Here is a 23,830-nt window from a genome sequence, read left to right as displayed (position 1 = left end):
TAGGTATGAAGAGATTTTATGTGAGAAATAACCATAAACTCACAATGAAAACAGCTTCAGTTAGACACTCCCTTGCAATTACTCATCCTGCAAAACTCCAGAAATGTTCAAATACATGAAGACCCAAAGTAAACAAATACAGCCCAGAAAAGAAAAACAATTCCAATAATTTATGCAGTGAAAAAAACAGAAACCATAAAGAGCTATTATAAATAGAAAAAGACACCATACTTAAAATTTCCTTTCCTTTAGAGATGTATATAGTAAAAGAATCTTTTGAAAATACCTATTTTCAAAGTTTCAAAACAAAGCTTAATAGCACCTTCCTGAAGTTTCTTACATGTTGTGAAAACACATTTGAAAGAAACAGTGCCTAAGCATACAGAATATTTCTTATAATACTTGTCAAGATTTTAAAAGCAAGAACCCAGAAAGCCACCTAATTATTTATATTTAAATATTTTCTTACTTTAACAGCTTGTTACATGGAAAATTCTTTTTAATAAATTCTATACAGGAACACAAGCATTTAATCTTTAGAAATAAATATTAAAATAAAGCTAATTAATGTCTGCTACTGAGATTAAAAACTTACAAGGCCACCTTTGAGAGGCAGTACAGTAGGCACAATTAAAAATGAGCATAGTAAAACCAGTACCATCAGAAAAATGATAATGTTCAGCCAGGGGGATACAATAGAGCGGCCTAATTCTGACAATTGCAGACTTTGAGCTGCTCTTCTGATTAGCTGTGGGGTCTTGTTTGTCAAAACTCTTTGCATTAAACAGCCTTTTCTGTAACATGAGATATTACTGCAGTAAGGTCAGAATGGCTATTTAAAAATAATGTCTACAAATGAATTGCCCTGAGTTAACCATTTCTAAGCATTTCATTTCTAAGCTCTACACACATGAAATATTGCATATTTTTTTTTCTTAAATAAACACACTATAAAAGTTTTGACTAAGGAAAAACAAATCTAGTATTTTTAAAATTACATTTGGAAAAAAAAAAAAACAGCAAAAATAAACCATACATGATTTACAGCAGTGTTCTAGGGCACTGCAACCCTCAGAGCAACTCCATGAATCATTTCTTTCATTTTTGAATGGTAAAATTATATTTCTCTCTAGATAAGAGAATATTTTCCCATACCACAGGATAGTTCATTCTCCGTTTCTCCAACCTCATGTCTAAAGGTACATGTTGTTAGAAGTCAAGAAAAAAAACTGAAGGCATGCATAGCATTATGTCTTGAAGATGTATCTGTATATTACAGAGTTCTTCAAGCAGATGGTTGAACATACCAGTTTTGGCACTGGAACACAAGGCAATCTAGGTCTTCATTGTTATGATGATGTTGCAATTAATGATTACAGCTGTAAAACTAAACACAAGTGCTACACTTGTGCATGGTCACACATTTGTGTGTGTAACCACTCAGACTATACCAGCATTGACTACAGCTGTTGAGGTGTTTGCTGTTAGAATACACTGAGTATATTTTCTTCTTGGCTGCTGTATGGGAAATGGATGCCACAGAGTCCACATGTTAAGCTACAGATCTTCACAAACTGTTCACAACCTATTTAACTGGAGATGAACATCCAGCTCCAGAAAGGCCAGTAAGGCGTTTGACCCTGTCTCTCACAACAACTTGTCAATGAGCATCCAAACTTTTGTTTAATATGCAAATTTGACACTCAAAGTGGGGCTTTGTATTACTGATTAATTTAATGATCTTCACTAAAACAATATTCTTGAAAAGCCTCATTTTAGAAATCAGAATCTCCAGATTCTTTTGAATGGTTTTTGCCTATCTGAGGGGTTAGGTGAAGTTATGATGATGATGATGCTGGAAATTCTTCCTGACTCTGATTTTAAGAAACCATAAAATCCTCACCATCTTAAAGAAAACAAAAGCTATATCAAGTCATGACCACTACATTTAATTAAATGGAGAGAGGAAGGCAGTGCAGGGACTCTGCAAAAAGAAAGAAACAAAACAAACAAACTAAAGAAACCCAAAACCTGGAATTGTGAGTGTGGAGACAGACATAAGAAAAGTGAGAAATGACAAGACACAGAGAAGTAAAGAGAAATGCTATTAGCCAGGCAAAGAGAGGAGAAGGTGTTGGGAATAGAGGAAGAAGCACTGAAGAGTGAGTTGGGAAGCAGGAGTAGATTACAAGGACAGAGAAGGATTATAGGAAAAAGGAAGAGACAGCTCAAGCTCTCTTCCTCATCTCCTCTCGCAGCTCCTCCATCCTGCAGAAGGAACAGAGCTGGCATAAGGGCATTGTGGAGAAAGGTGATGCTCTCAGTGAAGCTGCTCCTGAAGCAAAGCTCCTGCTAACCCAGACCATTTGGTTTGCAGCAGAGAGATACATCTTCTCTCTCCTGCAGCCTCTGTGCCTGGGGCACACTCTCTGCTGAGCTCAGAAGGCTGAGGGCAAAGGAGTTGGCACTGGGTGGTTGGCAGGAACATATCACAGAGGGATGCCAGGCTCAGAGCACCGTGCACTTTCAGGATGAAAATGCATAGTGGAGTAAATCCAGCAACCAGAAATACTGACCAGTCAATTGAATGAGTGCTGAGGTTTGCTGCAGACTCCTCAGTAAATCCAGTTCTTCTTTTTGGCAATGCTTCAGACCCCTTTCACATGCTGATTGCATGACCAGATACACAACAGGCTTGTCCCTGCGATGCCTGAACTAGGGATGCTCTCCACCCTGTCCTCACAGGTGTCACAGACTATTGCTTGGAAAGTCTGCTTAAACCACTCCTCCATTCCTGCCCTCCCTGAGAGTATCAGACTACCCTAAGATTACTACATATCCATTCTCCTCTAAGATATGTGATACACAGCCACACTTATAGATCTCCCCTCTTCTGTAAACAAAAGTAAATCTCCCAACTGGAAGTTAATACAGGATTGATATTGGCTGCCCAAAGTAACGTAAGAAATTCATCCCAAACTCAGAAAGTGGATAGAGGTATGCCAGTCTTGTATCTACTGCTTTATCTTTTTTTAAGAGATGAGTATCAGCAAAGTTTTCTAGTAGTTGACTGAAACTACTTAACCCTGCATGGCAGAGTTAAGATGCCTAAACCAGACAAATAATGGGATGTGGAAACCAAGGTGCCAAACCTCAAATGAGGACACATGGTGTCTCTTTTTTCATCTGCCCATGCCTGCTTCATAAAGGTAACCTCTCCTGCCAAGCTGCTCTGCCAGCACACCATCCCCAACTGCTGGGGAGCTGAGTCCCTCCACTGAAGGTGTCCCTCAGTCCCAGTTCCAGCTCATCACTGATCTGGACTGGTTTCAAGGCATTCTTTAAAAGTTAATGTAAAGGGAGGGCTGGTTGTGTCACCCCAGCCAGGACTGAATGCTGCTTTCATCATAAATCACAAATCCAATTTTTTCTGTTGACAAAATGAGCAATATATTTCCAACAAAACCACAGACCTACTGGAGCATCTGTATGAACACAAAACATTAAATCCCATTTCTAAGATGGCAGAAATAAATCCCATGCAGCATGACATGAAGGAGGTAAAAATATGAAATGTGACTGTAAAATTAGTGTAGGTTAACTTGTGATCACAAAAATTAACACAGATCTTTGAATGTTCCTCGTGTCAGTCACAGCTAAAATGCTTTTGCTGCCTTAATTTCATACTATGTATCTGGAATTTCAAGTTCCCAATTCCTCAGCTGATAGAAATGGCTTCTGAGATGATTTTCACATTCTGGGAACAGATTTTTACCCTTAAATTAGCCATGTGTACTCTCAGACTTAACATTTTGTCTTGAAATAAAACAGCAGTGATAATTGTTAATTTAAGACCCCACACAATGCAAATTTATATTCTGGAGCCAAATATGCTGGTTGGAAACAGATGAACACGAAATGCCTTTTACTGAGCAGAATTAAAACTAAGTATTTGTGAAGTGTGTTGCTAATTTGACACATGACACATCAGACATTGATTACTGATTTTTTTTTCTTTGCTACAATGAAATACCTTATCAATCTTTCAAGAATTTTACAACCATGGCTACGAAGTGCCACATGGTCACCTCCTGTCCAGTCCTCTCCTCATGGGTTTCAGCTGGTTTACTTGTACTCACCAAGGATGAAGTTACTCTTTCCATTATTCCTGACACTGGATTCCTGACACCTTTTGTTTTGGAGCTTTAGTGACAAAAATAAAGATTTTTAAGCTTTAATGATCATCTTCTGCTCAGGCCTTGAGGTCAAGCTCAGTGTTGTGGATGGACTTGTGCCTGAGGACTGGAAAAAAGCACCCCAGCTTTCAAAATGGGCAGAAAAGAGGATACAGGGAACTACCACCCTCACCTTCCTCCCTGGAAAGGTGATGGAGGGGCTCATTCTGGAGGCCATCTCTAGCCACATGGATAACAAGAAGGTGCTCAGGAGTACCAGTTTATTACCTCACTAGTATCAGTTTAATACCTCACTAAAAGTAAATAATGCTTGACCAACTTGATTGCTTTCTGTGATGAAACAACTACCTGGATGCATGGAGGGAGAGCAGTGGATATTGATGACCTTGACTTCAGTAAGGCTTTTGACCCTGTCTCACAACATCCTCACAGGCAAACTCTGGAAGTGTGGGCTGGATGCCTGGACAGTGAGGTGGATTAAGAAGAGGCTAAACAGCAGACCCCAAGGGTCATTTTCAGGGGCACAGGGTCTAGTCAGGGGCCTGTCATCATTGGTGTCCCCCAGAGTTCTGTACTGGGCTCAGTACTGCTTAACTTGTTCATCAGTGGCTGGGATGAAGAGGCAGATGCCTCCTCAGCAGCTTCACTGATGACACCAAGCTGGGAGCAGTGGTCAGTTCTGCAGAGAGCTGTGTAGTCCTTCAGAGGGACCTCAACAGTCTGGAGAGATGGGCAGAGAAGAATCTTCTGAACTTTAACAAGGGCAAATGCAGGGCCCTGCACCTGGGGAGGAACAACTGCATGCACCAGCTCAGGCTGGGGACCGACCTGCTGGAAAGCAGCTCTGCAGAGCTGGTGGCCAAGAAGGCCAAAGGTGTCCTGGGCTGCATTAGGAATGACATTGCCAGCAGGTTGAGGGAGGTGATCCTGCCCCTCTCCTCAGCCCTGATGAGGCCACATCTGGAGTGCTGTGTCAGTTCTGGGCTCCTCAGGACAAGAGAGACATGGAGCTCCTGGAGCAGCTCCAGCAAAGGGCAATAAAGATGATTAAGGGAGTAGAGCATCTCTCTTATGAGGAAAGGCTGAGGGAGTTGGGCCTGTTCAGCCTCGAGAAGAGATGACTGAGAGGGGATCTCATCAATGTCTATCAGTATCTGAAGGGAGGGTGCCAAGAGGATGGATCCAGGCTCTTCTCAGAGGTGCGAAGCAACAGAACAAGAGGCAACAGGCAGAATCTGATCCACAGGAAGTTCCACCTGAATATGAGGAAGAACTTCTTTACCAGCAGAACTTCTTTACCAAGCACTAGAACAGATTGCCCAGAAAGAATGTAGAGTCTCCCTCACTAGACATATTCAAGAACTGTCTGGACAAAATTCTGTACCATGTACTTTACCATGATGCTGCTTAAGCAGGGAGGTTGGACCAGATGACCCACTATGGTCCCTTCCAAACCTCACCCATTCTCTGATTCTGTGTGACTCAGTATTTGGAAAGCAGTAGTAATAACCAAATAAGTAACAGAAAGCTCTGAAGTGCTGAGCCTACCAGTGCTCGTTTGCACCGAAGGTCTCTGTTACAAAAAGCTAGCGTAATCTACTGAATGGAAAAACAGTAACCAAAGTACAGTCTGGGAATAAAGGATGGTAAAAAGCCTGGAACTACTGGAATACTTCCAAAAAGGAGTCAGGTAAGTAACAAAAAAAAATAGAAAGCTCTGGAGGACTAAGGCAAGAAGTGTTTACTTGCACTGGAGGTCTCCATTGTAAAAGGTAAAACAAATTTACTGAATGGAGGGACCGTAACCAAAGTACAGGTTGGAAATAAAGGGTGAGAAAAAGCCTGGAACTACTGGAGTACTTCCAAAAAGGATTCTGCAACACATCCATGGCTGTGTGACTGAGGCCAGCAAGAGAAGAGAAAGCCTCAATCTTTCTGAAATGGCATTCAACAATATACTCGCACTAATGAATCTGCCAATCCAATGGACTAGTAAAGGGGGAGGAAGAGAAACTCATTATCACAACAAGATAGCAGAGGAGGACATAGTAAAATCATTCTGGAACAGCTTTCCTTTTATCAACCCCTGAGGGAAAAAAATGTGCATTTTAATTCAAAAAGGTACCTGTAAAAGCAGAATGCCAAACCCTTGTCCACACTCCAAACAGGGGAATGTAATGCTCCAGAGGACTCTGAAAAAAAAAAAGACAAAAAAGATTATATGAAAAAGGCATTAAAAAACCCCAAAACACAACATAGCAGTAACACTGCAGGTGCATGTACGTCAGTGTTGAAGGTCATGGAAACAGGACACCAAGGCCAGCCCATGCTAGGAGAAGGGAGGGGAAGAAGTGCAAGACAGCCACAGCAGCAATTGGGACTATTTCACATGAAAGGTGAGATAAATGATGACATCAACGTGGCTGAAGCCTGTGAGCTGTGTAATAATAACAACAATAATTAATAGGTCATTAGGGAAGTCTCAGAACACAAGCTTGCCTTGATGCAGTATCTGATGTGTGAGATGAAATGCATCTGTGCTGGGGATCAATGAATAAATGCAAACAGGGCCAAAATGTCAAAATGCAGTTTTTAATTCACTGATGAAGGACAAAAAAAAAATTGTGCCTTTTAAGTTCCTGTTATAGATAAACGATCCCTTTTGTTGTGGTTTTGGCTATTTCCAAATAAAGGAGAGAGAAAATACTGCAAAGAAAAAAACACAACTCTGTTTCTGTGATAAAAATTTAGTAGGGTATGGAATCAATGTCAGCTACTTTACAAGTAACTGAGGGGAAAATATCAATATGTAAATGTTAGTGTTATTTCAGGGCAGCTGCTAGTTGATTTTGACATGAAAATATGGAATCTACAGTGATGGTCTATTTATCCATACTCAAAGTTAAGGCCAAAGAGCAAAATATTTGTGTGCTCAAAAACCCTCCACACCTCCCTTGCTGGGAGGGATGACAGGATATGTTCCAAGCTAACAACAAAAAAGCACAAAAAATCTACTATTTAATTTTTATATGTCTATATGCAAAAATTTTGCTTTTTTTTCTTAGTCACTTTCCCTTTTCTAAAATATTTATTTTAGACAATGCTTTTTAAAACCATGGTATTGTCTTTACAAAACACTACTCCCATCTAGTCAATCAATACATCTTTCATTTCATATGCAACATCTTCTCCTTTTTCTACACAAAATTATTACCTACTTTTTGGAGTTTTAAATCAGTTATTAAAGTCCACACAGAAAAAAACCCAAACCTTTATATTTTGTGTCCCCTGCTAAAAATGATTGCAAATATCCTCACAATAGACTGACAGAAAAGCACATAATTTTAAAATTTTGAGATAATTTTCCTGTAATTAAGCATTTGTATATGCAATAGGTAAGGGAGAAATAAGTCAGTGTATTTCTTAGGGAGGAAAACACCTGTGCTGTGGGATGCAGCTTTCTATACATCTTTTTATGTGGAAAAAAAAGCAGTAATGGAGGAAGGGGAGAAGCAGTTTTCCTTTCTGCTGTGAGGCTGGTGACAACCAGCAGAAGGGGAGAAATGCCAAGCTAAGGAAGACCCAATACCATAATGGCTTTTAAGAGAGCTCCAGAACACAGTTATCACATAAGTGCATGCACAAAGGAGTTCTCATCTTTCTGTACCAACAAGAATACACTTTTACTTTTTAAACAATACAAGTATATAGACATAATGACTAACATACATGTGGTTTGTTCCAATAGTAGTAATTCAAACAGACACATTTATGATACGAATGTCAGTGTGAACTATGAAATACATTGTTGTTTAGTGAACACCAGTGTACACTAGGTTAAGATTGTATAGCCTATTTTATGTTCTAAAGAGGTCGCAGTAATAAAAAGTGGAAGTATTAATACTGCAGTAGTTATTGTACAGTGAGTTGCTGGAATCCTCTGGTGCCACAGTAAATACACGGCTCCAGGTCTCAAGGATTTCCCAAGAGGGTCTCTGTTAAATTGTGAAACCACCAGGAAAGCACACACCACACAGGCTTTACTGAGCTTGGCTCTGCACACAGGACAGAAATGACTGAAGGAGATATACATACAAAACTCAAACAGATAAATGTTCTGTGGAGCTTTCAGTGCATGACTGGTTTCATCATTCACGCCATGGAATAAAACCCCAACGATGCTATTCAGTGCCTGCAACAGCAGAGTGCACTGACAAAACTGTCAATGGTTAAAGCTTACAGAGTAATGTGGAGGCAGACCAAGTTCTGAACTAAGTTACAGACTGTGTAAATTCTTCAACATAACAACAATAGTCTCATGCATGGGACTGTGCAGCAGCAGTGTGGACAACCCTCTGTGAGGACTCATGTCTCTGCAGCAGGACAGCAAATCCTCAGGCAGCACTGGCAGATGCGGGATGAGCAGCCCAAGGCAGAACTCTGTACTAATTGCCCTGTTTGAGCAGATGAACTGCTCTGGTAATAGATGTCCAGTAGCACTTTATCAGTCCAAAACAGTGCCCTTCAGCAACACATCTCAGACAAATCTCTTAATCAACACAGCACCCTTAACACAGCTGAGAAGGGCCACATACACCACAGTGAATATTTTTAAACATTAACGCAGAACTGCAAGAAAAAGTAGAGAAAATGAAGAATATAGCATAAATTTCAGTAGAATTTATGAGCAAGGACTTATCAGGATAGCTAAAAGCACCAGATTCTCCTTTCACAATTGAATATACTGTTTAGCATAAGAGGTCTCACATGAATATTTTCCAAGTTCTAATTACTCACGCAAGTGCAATTCTTATGTGTTTAGCAAGCACCATGCCAGACCCCTGTCACCAAATTTTAGTTACTCCAGCTACCTCCCTGTATGGCCCAGTTCCAATGCAGAAGAACCCAGAAAGGCCACCAACAAGTTACATGCACTTGTTTTTCTCCATGAAAATATGAAACCAAGATGATAAATAGACAAGAAATGAACAGACTCTGCTTGTCCCACTCCTTCCATGGCATTTACAGTAGAATGCCAGGCCAGCCCTGCAGTGGAAGAACCAACCTACTTGTGATAAACCAATACAAAATGCTTGGCCTCCAAGAAGGCAACTTATGTCTGACAATGACTGTAGTTGATTCTTAGGTGCTTTTTAATTCTTTCTTGCCTTCTTCCTGGACCTGGAGGCTCAGGATTTCATTTCTCCTGCAGTTGTATGACTCAGATGAAAATACAGCAGGATATGTTGCTGCACAGCTTTACACTGGGTGCACAGTAGAGTTTGAAAATGTTTGTTACCACTGAGAGCTCAGTGCTTCTTCCTGGTGATGGACAGACCTGCTTCCTGCAGGCAGGCACCGTGGGGCACAGCTGCCATGGTGTGCAGTCACCATTCCATTCCTTCCTCACTGACAATCTTAGATCTTTTTTTTCCCTTTAAGCAACTTAACAAGGCCTATGCAAGCAGATTTATACAATAGATTAACCCCTGGGTTCGAAGGGACCTTAAAGATCATTTGGTTCTAACATCCCCACCATGGCCAGGGACACCTTCCACTGGACCAAGCTGGCTCAAAGCCCCATCCAGCCTGGTTCACTCCAACAGGAAAGATTGATCTCTGCAATACTTCCTCTTAGGAACATTAGGTGCCTCCACAGTGCTTCTCTTAAAAATCAATAATAGATATGCTGATCTAGTGCCAAACACACAGTAGCTGAGATATGTGCAAAGAACTGATTGGTCACTGGCTCCTACTAGACAGGTGCAAATGGCCTCAACATGAATATTTAAAGCAACTGTCCTTATCTTTTCAGTTCTCTGAAAAAAAAGAGAGGAAAAAAAGAAAGAGAAAAAAAATAACAAAAAAATACTCTAAACCATCTGAGATCCAAAACAACATAAGGACAGCCAATATCAGACTTCTCAAAATCACAAAAATCATGACACTGAGTGGCATACACAAAGCTGGTTTCCCTTCTGAGCTTCAGCTAAGATTTAATCTCCTCTGTAAGGGCAGAAAATGCCTCACCTAGACAGGGAGCACCCAAACCAAACCAAGATAAGAAACTCTGGACTAGACTCAGACTGTAAAAAATATTAACTTCTTTAATTACATGGGTGTGAGCTACCACTTTCTCCTCTGAACTGACATTTCTCTGTAGCTTTTTTCGCTATAAAATCCCACACTCATTCAAATTTCTTTCCAAAAAAATCCTCCTGGAATGCCTAGAAAAACAGTCCACAATGGCTGGGCAGCTGGCATACTGCAATGGCTCATTATCCTAATTTCAACGGGAAATCACTTATCTGCTGCTGAAATCAAGGTCAAGTGGAAAATTTTAACAACCAATATGAGGAGATTTGTGCATCTAAAGTTAAGTTTGTAACTAGATAAATTCTAAACATTTTTACCATTTTTTAGAAATGTATTTTTTTAACCATTTGGTAAGCAAAAGGATATGCAAATTGTTCAGGCAGGAGTGATGCTCCTTTTCAAGACAGACTGACTGACTTGGGGACAGCCACACCCAGGCTGGGTACTGGCAGAACAGAAACTCTCCTGCCATTTGTGGTGCCAGGCCACTCCAGTATTACAACACATTTAGAAGACTCATTAAATAAGATCTTCACAATGAGGTTGAGACCTTTAGAACTAAGACTCATTGAAATGTGAACATAACACACAAAACTACAGAAAACTCCACCTTGTTCCACCAGTGATCCCTTTAGCTGGTCCCTTGCCAGTTGAATATTCTTACAATAAAAAGCACCCATGATATGAGAAAAACAAATCTCAGAGTCCTGTGACTGGCATTGCACATTCAAAATTTAAAAACCCCAAAGGAAGGAATGACCAAAGTGTTTGCCACATAAGCAAGAGCCCAGTGAGGATTTTAAAATGGAGAAGGAGGCCAGCCTAACATCTGGATTTCTTATTTGAGATACATCTGAAGAATGGAAGAGACATCTGTCCCTGGATATTATCAGCAGAGGGACACATCTCATAACAAATTCTCAAAGGCATTGTCAAGGATGTATCTTCTTCAGCATCTCTTAACTCAGAAGCATGGTGTGCCCCGTGCCTGGGGTAAGCATGCAGGCACTGTAGTGAGGATTCAGGGATTGTAGCTGATTTTTCCTATTTTTACTTGCTGAAAAACAGGGAGTTTTATTCCTCAGACTGGCTCTTCTTTAGACAACCACAACCTGAGAATTGCCAAAGCTTATCTCAGTTTAATCTCAGAGATATGAATCTTAATGAACAATAATTAAGGCCAAGACTGTTTTGCCTTGCTGATGGAAACTGAAATGAAAGAAAAATGGGATTAAATTATTATGAAACAATTTTCAGATAGACACATCATGCCAACTAAATGCATCTTATGAAAAGCTAAAAAATTTATACCTAAATATACTTTCTATAGCTGCTCTCCTTTTTGCCTTCATACAGGTTGGGAGAAGTCTTGCCCTTGAACACTAAAAATCATGAAATACCACAACAGGAAAAGTGAAAACCACACATGAAACTTTATTTGAACTACCTGGGTGACAACAAATCTTAATTAGGACACCACACACCAACATGTGCAGACAAACAGAGAGGAATGCTCTGTGCCCAAGCTGGCCAAGCTGTAAATGAGTGGAGAGGGAGCTTGAAGCTGCTGCCCATGCTCTGCTGAGGAGCACACAGTGCATTAAATACACCAGGAGGTGGGAACCATAAGTTGCATGACACAGAAAAGCTTACTTCCAACATGTTTCCCATTAGGTTAAAAAAAAAATTAAAAAAAAAAAAAAAAAACAAACAAAAAAAACACCTCCTAAACATACTCCTTTACAAAAATCAAAAAATATTAATCTCACAGCTTTTTTGAAAAAAAAATGTAATAGAGGGGAAACAAAACAAACCCCAAACAATCAAGGCAGTGACATAGCTACAAAAAAGAAATGGAAATGTTTAAGAGAATGAAATTCAATTCATCACCGACCTCTGCCTGAATGAAACATTGGGAAATTTTGCTGGTTTTGGTAACTGCCAGCAAAAGGTGATTTGAAAAGTGTGATGGTTTATATGAAATATTCATACTTAGATGTGTCAGTGATCTTGCTCAGAAAGTGGACCTGGTGTTTCCCTTAATGGAATTCTCTGTTTCTTCACTTCCATGGTGGTTTTTTGTGTTGTTCTCAAAGGTTTTTTCCAACCTAGTCCATTCTGTGATTCTGTGTTTTGTTGGCTTTTTTTTAAATGAGTCTCACATAATTATGATTCACAAATATTGCAGGTGGCCTCCCATTCTGAGAGTTAACATTGAACAGATTTTTAAACAATTATAATTTTATTTGGTATCGCCTAATCTACCAAAAAAGAAAACAACTTTTGAAATAAATAACTTAATTTGGAGAAATGTAACTGGAGCACATTTGAATCTTACTATCTTTCCCAACAGTTAATCCACATTATAGACATAAAAAGGTTTTTATAAGCAGATTTACTTTTTTTGTAATTTTTACCAAAAAAAGAATGATGAATTCAGGCACTGAAAAAGCTAGACTTGTATCTTTTGTGGAAATGCTTAATTAAGCCTAAATTCAGAAATCCTGTGTATACTTTCAAGAGGTACTTAGCATCCAAAAGTCAAACTGTGACCACGAAATAGGTGCTTGGTGTCTGTGGAGACCAAACTTAGCAAATCAAATTGGAATGTACAAAGTTGAAGACTGCCTTTTGGAATATCAGACTTTGTGCACTTTTGCTACATGAAGCAGGCACCATGCAAGTGGAAGGAATATAGTCCATTCCTGCTCACATCCCTGGCCCATCACCCTTGGCAGCAGATCATACACACCTATTATTAACACCTCTTGCTGAAGAGGAGGAGATGAAAACAGGACTTAGCTGCATGTGTGCTGAAAGTACCAAAAGGGGATTCTTGCTTCCTGTCTACAAAAGAATCCCTTTGATTTTATGCAGTTGCCTAATTAAATTTCACTGTGCATATTAAGTTTTCGGATGTCTAGCTATTTTAAGCTCAGCCCCAAATCAAAAGAGCACATATTCATAAACGACCCTTTCACTAAAAGAAACAAAACCAAAAACCCAGATAAAGTTTGTTGTACATAAAGATATCCCCCACTCCAGATGACTCCTCAGTTCAACCAAGGAGAAGAGATCATGCACATAACTTTTAACTAGGTCACAAACTCTACCTGTCTAATATTTTATTCATGCACCTTGTAAAGGGATGCACATTATTTCAAGTTCCAAGAGGAGCATCATTCTATGAGCAACAGCTCTTCATGAGTGCTTCAATATTGTGTGGGGATTACTTTATTTTAGGGACGGAGAGACAGATCCAATTTCTTCAGTCAGTGAGAAATAACAACATAAAATCAAGTTGTCAATCTCTTGACATACTATTTGCTTTAACTTATACTCAATAGTTCCTTGATGAGTTGGTGGATTACTCTAGAAGAATTCTCAAATACTTGTAAGAGGAAAATGAATCGTCCCAAGTCTAAATTAGCCATGCAAATTTATACATATATTAGACAATATTTAATGGTCATAACGTTTTTAGAATATATATACAGAATAACTCTGTGTGAATTTTCAGCTGGGAGATAGTGGATATCTTTCAAAATTACATGAGAATTCATCAAATGCCATAGCTGTCTGCTCATTAACCTGAGTGTTTTAGCATGCCTGATCCTGCTTCTTAGGATCTTTACAATCTGATGTCTTCTTTTAGGCCAGTAGTTGTTACACCCGATTCACTGAGATTCAGAAATTCTATCTTGAAATTTTCTTTTTTCTCCCATAGCTAGGAAATGTTGGATATCTACACCACACTCAGTGAAAGACAAGGGCCTTTGCAGAGGTTAAAAGCAGGCTCTGGGCACTGAGCCAGTCTCTAAATGTTTTTTGCCCTGCTAAACTGTTTGGATTTGCTGTGAGAGTATACAGCAAATGGATAGAAACTCTTGAAATACCAGGGGCAACCTAATATAAAAAAAAAAAGGGAAGCAGCAGAAGAAACTATTTAAGAGCCATTTTTCTGCTTCATTTGCTAACATAATATGACTTACACATAGATACTGGACTGGAGTAGCATCTGCCTTTTTGGGTTGGATGTTTGCATTTGACTGCAATATATTTAATTTCACACTGGACAACACGTTTTAAGTGCTTCAAGAAAAAAAGCTAGGATCAAGTCTTGCTGGATGGGTATAGTTGTAAAAATTAACATGATGAGAGATAAAAGCAACTGAGCTAAGACTTAACAGTTGCTTTTTTCTTTTCTACTATCATACATAGAGTTTGGTGACATCATACCATACTATGATGAAAGCTATAGCTTGAAAATGCAACTGTTTTGGAGATGTCATGCAAAAAGTTTGAAAAAGGAAAGAAATTAAGGTCAGTTGACATGAAAAGAGAAACCAGTCTCGGGGTACTCATGGGATGCAGCACAGAAAATAGTTTTTCCTGCCAGGAGCAGCACAGGCTGCCCAGTGCCACAGCCAGCTGAGGAGCTGGAGCACAGGAGGAGAGGGTGAGTGCACTGTGTTTGCTCAGTCATGAAAAGAGAGGGCTACAGGGAGACCTACCCACTACCTGCCACTGCCTGATGGGAGGGGACACAGACTGTCCTCAAAGGTACACAGGGAGGAAGGGGAGCATCAACCAGAGCTGCAACATGGGATATTACAGCCTTATATGGGGGAGAAAACTTTTTATTTTCAGGGAAGTGAATCACTGAAACAGAAGTCCAGAGAGTCTGCTGGACTTTCATCCTTGGAGATAATGAAAAGTGTCCTGTGCGTGGCCTTGAGCAACCTGATCAGATGGGATTCAGGTTGGTCAGCAGGATGGGCTAGGTGACCTCTGCAAGTCCCCTCCAGCCTATACAATTCTCTGATCTCATCTTGCCACCTCAATGCAGTGGTGCCAAAAGTCAAGAGTTTCTTTGTCTCACCCTCTCCCCAGCAGCAGATGATCCAGACATGGAAGACAGAGTAATGAATAAGTACATGTTTCAATTCATCACCATCTATATCCACCTCTTTCCATTCCTCCATGCTTGATAGACTGGAATATTTGCTTCTTAGTATGCACTGGGCATTCCCTCTGCTCTTTTGCTTTTTGCATCTCTAGGTGATTTACTTGCCAACAGCAAACAAAACAGGATGACTTGAGAAAATCAAGAAAACATGAGGAAGAGAACAAGAACCACACAGAGAAAGAAAAACATCATCTCTTCCTTTTTAGCAGCAGGCACCTGCAATTTATTCAGCAAGGCAGTGACTTAACATGCAGTGCTGTGCAGGACTGCTTTGTGTACAGCATTAAGGAATCGGTCCAGGAAAGGGGGTGAGAAGGATAAAAAGCTGCTAATGCCAGCATTTAACTGTGAGTAGAGGCTAAGCAGAGGGCTGATGGGCTGTGCCATTCTGTGCAAGTCTGGTTGTCATGCTGAAAACATGCCCCAAATTCCCTGTATTGGTGATACAGATATGCAGGGATACACAGGGACACACATGATATACTGGGACAAAAATCAAGTGACGGGTGTAACAAATGCTGCTATTTAGAAATTGTCTAATCAAAGGAGATGATGCCCCAAAACATGTATTAGGCAGGGAAACTGCCAAAAGTGCTCCATAAAGTTCTAAGGTACATATCACATGGACTGAACTAGACAGTTCAACAATGATGTCATCTGGTCCTTGCAGCTCAAAGAAGGCCATGTTGAGGCAGAACCGTGCAATGATTTTGTCAAAAGGAAATAGAAGATATGTAAGCAATATTGAGTTAGGCTGTTTGACTCTCCCCACTGCTTCTGCCAACAGTACAGGCAAGAACATACCAATATTTGCAGCCATACAACTCAGTACCAGTACTGCCAGCGAACACTGAGCAACAGAGATCACTGAATTAATTTTTTCTGTTTAGTGAAAGTAAATAATAGCATTATTAGAGACTGACAGAGGACAAACAAACTAAAGCAACTCAGCAAACCCACACAAAACTTGGGTAATTAAACTCCCATTTTTCACAGCAAGGATGCCTGGAATCTCAACACTGCAAAGCATGTGACACTTCCCCCATTCAATTTTCCTTAAATCAGCTCTTTTTCTTCACTATCCCCACCAAACACAAACTACATTTTGAAAGGATCCATTTTAAGAGATAAGCACAACTCCATAATGAAGCTACTGAAATCAAAGCCCAACCCTCTGGTACTTTGTCACGTGGCTCCTGGGAAATGCTGCTGGGAGTCATTAAAGAAGCAAGTACTCAGTGGATTCTCACCTTAAGGATGTTCAGTGCAAGACAGATTCACAGTTATCTTATCTGCTAGTTACTAATGCAGATAGCAAACTTTGTGCTCACCACCAGTGAGCCTCCAAATGGCTTTGCACTGCAGATGCTGCCCCCACTGGATGATACTACAAATGTGGTTCACAGTTGGTGAGGTTTCCAGGCAGCGTCTCTGCACTGCCAACAGTCTCTGCTTCAGTTAATTTTCTCATCTTATTGTCTATGCTGTCATTATCCAATCTGACTATTACACCAGCAAACCAGGAACCTGCTGCAAAGGAGTACTTATGAGGGTAGAAATGTTTTGCTTTAAATATTTTCTATGAAAGAATAAATACACACAGCTCCCACCTCTGCATCTTTGCTTTCAGGATCCAAGCATTATTAACAATCCTTTTGATAAGGAAACTATTATTGTTTTCACACAGTAAGAAGTGGTGCTAAGGATTAATAATATACATATATAATGCTTTTTCATTTCATAATGAACAACTTATTTGCACTTATAACCTATACTTCAGCTACAAAGACAGCACAGCTGCCCTCTGTTTGTCACCACAGTTGCATTGGTTTCATCCTACAACCCCTCCACAAAGAAATGCACAACCAATATAAACTGCATCATTTCTGAATTACTGCTTTGTGATTTATGGGAATGCCATAGCAGCCACAATGTATTAACTGCAAAACACTACACCTATCCCAGGTTCTCCTTCAGCAAACTGCATACCTGGTGGGACCAAGCACCAGAGCAGAGATAGGTGGGGGGCAGCCAAAGAAGTGCCTGCAGCCCTTTCAGCTGGCCAAGATAGCTCACCTGTTGGATGAAAGCAGCTTAGAGTAGGATCATCCTGGGAAGGGGCTGTGTTACAGCAGCTCTCAGCCGAGCCAGCTGCTGCAGTGCTTGCTTTGCAGGGGTGCTCACAGCTGTGACAAACTCTGGAGCAGGTTCCTGGAAGCATGAGCAGAGAGGGGCAGGACACCCCAGCCCAGCCCAGGGGAAGTGGAGGGCACTGTTTGCACTGCAGGCTAGCTCCTGTTCCCCTGTCTGACAATGGCAAATCTCTTTGTCCCTTGGCAGTTCTGGGAACAGAATATTGTCTTGTGAAATTCCAATGCTGTTTTAATGCTATCATTATTAGCATTGTCTTCAGACAATAAAATGTTCTGTCGCAGTTGCTGTGGGCTCGCAGCAGTGAATACACACTGAGTCACCCCACATTAACTTAAATAGCACAACTGTGTGTGAATACATGATCTTCACTTAAATCTACACACTCAAAAGTAAAAATAAGCAGATCTCCAAGGAAGAACTTGCTTTCTACATAATACAAAACCCTCACTGTGTGCTTCCACAACCTCAACAAACATGTGGCAAAAGGCTTAGTAAGACTACTCCTATTTTCTGATCTGGTAGTAGATGAGAATACAAAGCCACCCCCAAAGGGTTATGTAATTAAAAAGATGTGTGTGCCTAAACCTGGCTTTATCTGTCCTGGGACCTCCACAACACAAGCAGAGGTGGTACCCACAAGCAGCCACTTGCACCACGATGCCAACACAGAGCAGCTTCTGCCCCTGTCCTTTCCCTTCAAATCAGCACCTCTCAAGAAGAGTAACTGATCAGATGCTTTCTCACTATCTGTAAGAACACACCCCTCATGCTATGTTCAATCCCATTCAGAGCAGGAGATACCCAGAAGATTTCAAGGTGGAGCACAGGGACAGTCTAAGGCCCAGACATTCACTCTTATCACAGGACTTGCTGTGCTGCCAATTCACCACGCACTGCTGACACCAAAGCACATAAAAGCAAAGCAAACAACCGATCTGTGCTCAGACTTGTCTGTGCTTCTGTCCCTTAACTAAGCCCTCACTAGGAATAGAAACTGCATAAAGTTATATAAAGAGATTCCATACTTTGAAATGAAACTACAGAAGGTTAAAATGAGTGCACTTTTTTTTTGTTTTACACCTCTGAAACCATCCAGCACAGTCCTCCTCACACCAAAGCTGCACAGCTGCCTGCAGGCACATTATTTTACACTTCCTAAAACAAAACCTCCTACGTCTAACAGTTCTAACACACAATCAGATATACTCCAACCAGGTATCATCATTTTAAAAGGATTTTGCTATTGTGTGTGCTCAAAATATTGGGCACTGGAACAACTGTCATGATAGAGCATGACTTCAGTACGATATGAATTCAAAGGATGCAAACTGAGGCAAATAAAGCATTCATACCACCAAAGATACCTTAATTCTCTTTCTCTAGGAGGAGTTCTGATGTGCTCACCTGAAGCTCCTGTCCTTGCCTTACTTCTTGCAGGAACTTCTCTCTCTTCCTGTCCAGTAATTCCTTGTGGACAAGAACTAGGGAAAGGAAGTCCCCAGCTGCCTGGAAGTTTTAAGCCTAAGTCAGAAAACACGAGTAAAGAATACAGCACACAAAAATGTTCATGGGAAGATCTAGCTATAGGAAAAATAATACTAATAAAAAGCCTTTGTTTTTTACCACAGAGTATATCTGATGGAGACAGTTTCACAACTCCCCTAAATTTTCAATCTCTCCCTCTTTACCCTGAAGCACAGTGGCTAACATAAAGAAAAGTTACTTTCTTGCCTAACTGTGAGGAAAGCTGTGGACCATAGCTTCTCACATACGCAAAATGAAGATAATACATAAAAATCTGAAGAAACCATTTTTTTTTACCCCCATATATGAATCCTTAATTTCTGCAATTGCCTGTACAGAACAATGAACGATGTTAGATAAACAGCCAGCAGTCTTAAACTTCATTTAAGCCCGTGTTGGAGCCGTCTGGGAGGAGCTGACAGCTGGCCACCTTGCCAGGGACCAAGGTGACAGGACACACTATCTTTTGGAGCTCCTTTTCTCCTACACTGATTTCCCCTTTTATCCCTGGCAGGTCTCTCGTGCACCCGTGCAATGCAAGCCTGGTTATCTCTGCCAGCCCAAAAGAGCACAGCCCAGCCCATGGGGTCCCTCCCAGGGGCTGAATTACAGACAAAACAGCAGTGTGCCCTTGCCCAAAGCATACACTGTGTGCTGCAGGTTTTGTGGCTGCTGGGGCTCCCTTGGGTCTCTGCAGCACAGTTTATGTGGTGGGCAGAGTCAACAGCTTGTCCAGTTCTCTCTCCTTCACCCAACAGCAACAAAATGCAACACGCCCTGTGCATGGAAACCAGCTGGAACAGCAATGCCAGAGGTACTTGGGACACCACAGCGTGGTGAAGAAGGGCAGCATGCTAGTGTCACCAAACACTGATGAAATCTTATCATACTCACTGAGGAAACCAATGACTTGAAGCCCATGGGCACAGGGAAAGGAGTAGGGATGTGAGAAATTTGTAGGTGTTTGCTCCCAGGCCCTCCTGGCCCTAAGCTTATCCTTTTGCATGGATTTCCCTCCCCCAGATGAGGCCATTGAAAGCCTTGCAGGTCATGGTCGGGCTGGTGTCACCCTTGCGTGTGACAGTCCTCTCCTTCTAGATGAGACAAGGCAGCCAGAAACAACAGCTCCAGTACTGAATACAACTGGCATAAATGACAAAGTAGCATGGGGATTGAGGGAAATGTTAACACAGTACTCCTGACCTACAGTTTTCACTGTTCTCGCATCACTAGCACCAAGGGAAGGGAGGAGGTTTCTGGGGCAGGTTGTTACGGCAGCCCTGCACCAGGATTGCCTAAATGGCAAAGTGCAGCATGTCTGGCTGAGGGCTAACTCCTCCTGGGAGCCACTGCTGCTTACGTGGAATCGAGATGGATATTTTTAATCACAATTCCTAACTGCTGGCATTTTCATAGTATTTGCCAAGCAGGTGAATCCTTCAAACAATACCATGCAAAAGCTACATAAACCCTCAAAATTTCAGGTCAGACAATTTCCTCTCCTCCTCAGCACCCCAGATATTTCAAACAAGGAGACATGTGCAGTGCACAGGGGTAGTCTTCCAGAAAAGCTGACTTTCTGGGGCTTACAGTTTATCCTCTGTAGCTCCTGGAAGGCTTATACTTCAACCGTGTGAAAATGCTATCACTTATTATTACACTATATTTCATGCTCAATATTTATGCCCTTTTCTCCAGCGCCAAAAGCTCACATTGATACCTTAAACTTTACTGTGCAAATGCAAGACTTCTATTTTGGGGATGCCTTTTTATTTTTTTCCTTTTCTTTCTTGCCCCTCCTCCCTCAGACATGAAGGTAAGCTTTAAGATTTATTCAAAAATCCAAGAGCAATGCAATCTTGGCAAAAAACAATCAAAGATGGCAAAATACCCTGAGCATTAAAAAATATTAAAAACACAATTTTTTTTTATTTCACACATTCAATCCTAGAGTGATTTTTATTAGCCTACAGAACATTAAAGCCTTGTAAAGTCAGATTTACAACAGAACTTGAAACGGAAACGGCCCCATCTATAGCCTATGAAGTGCTGTTATAACACAAATTCTAAGTGTCAAACCTTAGTCAATTATGTAACTCAGCACTTCCCCTCTTTTTAGCTGTAATCTTATATGAAAAGCTGCTATCACAAAAACTGCCTGACCTTGTGCTGTAAATATCTCATTATTTTATTTATCTTACAGCTGTTACAAAAGTAAAAGTGACAAACCATGCATTAAATTGCTGATTTTGTGAACTGTTCTGAAAGCCTGAATTTCATTATGAGTTCTGGATTAAAATACATGGATAAAAACAAAAGGATACGATAAAACAGGAATGAATAGGTAGATCAAAAAATCAGGATTTTAAGCTTTATCTTGTAAAATGTATGGGAGGCAATACTCAACAAGAAATCTCTGTCAAAACCACCAATTTGGGCAGTATTTAAAATAAATAACTGCATATTCCTTCTTCTTAGATTCTCTTTGTTTCTTGTAATTGCTCCAGGACTTCAGCACAAACATAGAGTATTCTGATTTTTGGGCACAATCTTTGGGTAAATCTTTTTTGTTTACTTCTCAGTAGCGAAAAATAAAATTTAACAAGTATGAACATTTACCTAATTTCCACAGTTCACAAAGTGAACTACTGCTCTTTCTGAAGAAATTTATGTCAGTAAATATGTAAGATCTACATGCATACATATTTGCATTTCTCTTGAAGTACATAAAAGCACAGTAACTTGGAGTAAGAACCAGACAAAATTGCTAAATAAATCTGAAAGTGCTGCATTTTCACAGTGAAGCACCACGTTCTCTCAATGTTACACCTTTTTAATGTGATGTCATGCATGCACTGAAAAGATAAATATATACCATGCTGATAGTGAAAACTTCTATATCAGATCATGAATTTTTTTACACTACCTTACTAATCCTTATCAAACTCCTTTTTTCCCCCACACTTGAATTCAATTATATACTTTCATTCATCAGCAGCAGAAAACAAGTAACTGAAATGTCAAATGTCACCATTAATACCAGTGTTGCAGGAGAAAGCTTAAAACCTGAAGAGATAATTAGGATTATAGAATCATTAAGGTTGGAAAAGGCCTCTAAGATCACTGAGCCAACCTTTAACCCAGCACCACCATGTTTATCACTAAGTCATATCTCCACGTGCCACATCTACACACCAGAGTACCAGGAATGGTGATCCCACCACTGCCCTGGGTAGCCTAGATCAAAATACTGAAGAATAGATGATCATCATCCTCCCAGATCACTCAGATTCAGAGAGAGGAGAAAAAAAACCATCACTTCTAGACTAACAAAAGCTACAGGATATCAAATATAGTCATCATATCTTGTGAAAACTCTTCATATTTTCCTCATGATGCAAATTAAATCTCCTCCTCCCCCCCACAAAACCTTCTCTTTCAAGACATTTTCTGGATTAGGTCCAGGGGAAGGGAGAAGCACAGATGAGCTAAAACAAGTAACCCAGCTTATCAAACACACTGCAAGGCTGGATGCATATGGAAATGAAATATATTCACAAGCAGATAGACTAGATATGTCAGTATGTTTTTGCCATCTCTGATATAAAAATAGGTGTCAGCGAAAACCCAGTATAAATTCTTGCAAGCCCCTGCCTGCAGGAATGCTGCTGTTTTCCTCTGGATGGTTCAACCAGCACAATCACTCAGAAACGTCTCATAATTAAGGAAAAAAAGGGGTGGGAGGGGATCCAGCCCAAACCCTCTCTCCTGTTGTGTTCAAAACCCCCACCAAAACCCCCCAGATTTTTCACATTAGTTGTCTAAAGTATTCCTGGGTCACCACCACTGACCCAGGGCTTGTCCCTTGCCCAAGAGGGAACGACAGGATTCCCTTCCTGTGGTACTGGTGCCATCACTGGGGGTCAGGAAAGAAGTCAGGAGCATTAAGTGGCCTAGAAGCAAACCAGCAAAAACATATCTGCTTTTAACAACAAAAGCAATGCCAGGCGTGCTCCTACAAGCTTCACCTCACAGAGGAAAACCTCCCTGGCTTTTTCTGGGCTGTGTTTTTCTGTGAGCAGGCACCACAGCCGGCGTGTGTGGGGGCTGATGCCAAGCTCTCCTCAAACTCGCACTCCCACATCTTGGATGTGTTTGCCTGTGCTCATGCACGCATAAAGGACCCTGGCAAACCAAACCGTGGCAGCCGTGACCTGAAGGAAGTACCAAGCACGGTCAGCCACCCTCCGAATCAATTTATGCAGACTGCACAGATGCTCTCCTCCAGCACCAGTGTGGGCAATAGCACTGCACACAAAGAAAAAGGAGCTCTCTCAAAAAAACTAAAACAAAAAGAAGTTAAAAAAGGGAATTAAATATGTTTCGCCTTCAGGCAGCTCTTGGTTTCTCCTCCCACCCAAAAAAAGCTAATGTGTTGCTTTTGTAAGCTATTATTAATTCCTATATACATAAATACAGTGATTTCATGCCTGTTCTAGAAAATTAACAAATTGGACTGCCAAAACACACCCCTCTGTATGACCAAAATGTTATGTTTCACTCAAGTTTCTCAATTACAACTTGTCTTTTTCTGCATTTCTTTCTCTTGCTTTCTGTTTTCCCCTCGATTTTGCCCCAGATTTCCAAACTCCAAATTTTAGTAGATTAAATTGGTGGAAATCTTGCTCCTGAACAAAAAAAAAAAAATCACTTCTTCATCAGCAACTGCAGTAAGCAGACAGGCTGCAGCCTGAGGATGCTGGATCAGCCACGGAGTATGGAGCATTTCAAATTTAGGTCACTTGTGGTGCTCTGACCCCAGTGAACAGCGACGGTGTGTTCTTCCACACTTGACTGTTCTCCTGCTGACCTGCGTCTCAAACAAGACAAG

General features: G+C 40.7%; 1 protein-coding gene across 5 annotated transcripts in view; it reads right to left on the bottom strand.

The window, feature by feature from the left end:
• FAM110B (family with sequence similarity 110 member B) overlaps positions 1-23,830 on the bottom strand; it is a 114,388-nt gene that overhangs the window by 12,874 nt on the left and 77,684 nt on the right. For all 5 annotated transcript variants that reach the window (XM_071419776.1, XM_071419791.1, XM_071419783.1 and 2 more), the window contains one exon: positions 6,322-6,388. The gene's annotated coding sequence lies outside the window, so the exon portion shown is untranslated. The remainder of the gene's footprint in view (positions 1-6,321; positions 6,389-23,830) is intronic.

Source organism: Agelaius tricolor, unplaced genomic scaffold (genome assembly GCF_023055355.1).
Source record: "Agelaius tricolor isolate 1412-34295 unplaced genomic scaffold, bAgeTri1.0.p SCAF_2, whole genome shotgun sequence".
In the NCBI taxonomy this organism is placed as follows: domain Eukaryota; kingdom Metazoa; phylum Chordata; class Aves; order Passeriformes; family Icteridae; genus Agelaius; species Agelaius tricolor.
The sequence above is the reverse complement of the archived record's forward strand: the minus strand, read 5'-3'. Positions and strand labels throughout refer to the sequence as shown.